This window comes from Penaeus monodon, chromosome 25, assembly GCF_015228065.2.
Source record: "Penaeus monodon isolate SGIC_2016 chromosome 25, NSTDA_Pmon_1, whole genome shotgun sequence".
In the NCBI taxonomy this organism is placed as follows: domain Eukaryota; kingdom Metazoa; phylum Arthropoda; class Malacostraca; order Decapoda; family Penaeidae; genus Penaeus; species Penaeus monodon.
In genome coordinates, this window is record NC_051410.1 from 36,384,789 (window position 1) to 36,385,249 (window position 461).

Genomic DNA, 461 nt, shown 5'->3' on the forward strand with positions numbered 1-461 from the left:
AGGGGCTGTGTCCCTGCACACCGATGGGGGACGCTCCCCCAACCCCCCTGCCGGAAAACCAAAAGACCCAATGGGTTGGGGCAGCAACCTCCCAGGAGGGGATTGCTGGAGGCTCAGCCCCCTGCATTAGACACTATAATGACTAATTCTGTGTATTTCCCTGTTACTTTTCATGCTTTCCTTTGCTCTCAGGGCCAAGATTGTTGCTAATTGCATTGTTGCCTAATTTGATATATTTGTATTGTAGAGAGTCAGAGGAGTCCATCAACCAATCGCACTCTGTTTAAAAAAGGTATAACTAGAAATAAGAATTAAAAAACAGTCAAATAAAATTAAGATGAAATTGGGGAAAATTTCTTTAAAAATTATTTTTTTTTTTTGTACACCCATAGGGATAAGGAAAACTTCGTAAATAAGGAAAGGGGCACAAAAAAAAACAGGAAAAATTGAAATATTGTATT

General features: G+C 39.7%; 1 protein-coding gene across 1 annotated transcript in view; it reads left to right on the forward strand.

Moving 5' to 3' along the window:
• Positions 1-461, forward strand: part of LOC119589202 (dihydrolipoyllysine-residue succinyltransferase component of 2-oxoglutarate dehydrogenase complex, mitochondrial-like) — a 12,464-nt gene that overhangs the window by 889 nt on the left and 11,114 nt on the right. The window lies entirely within an intron of this gene.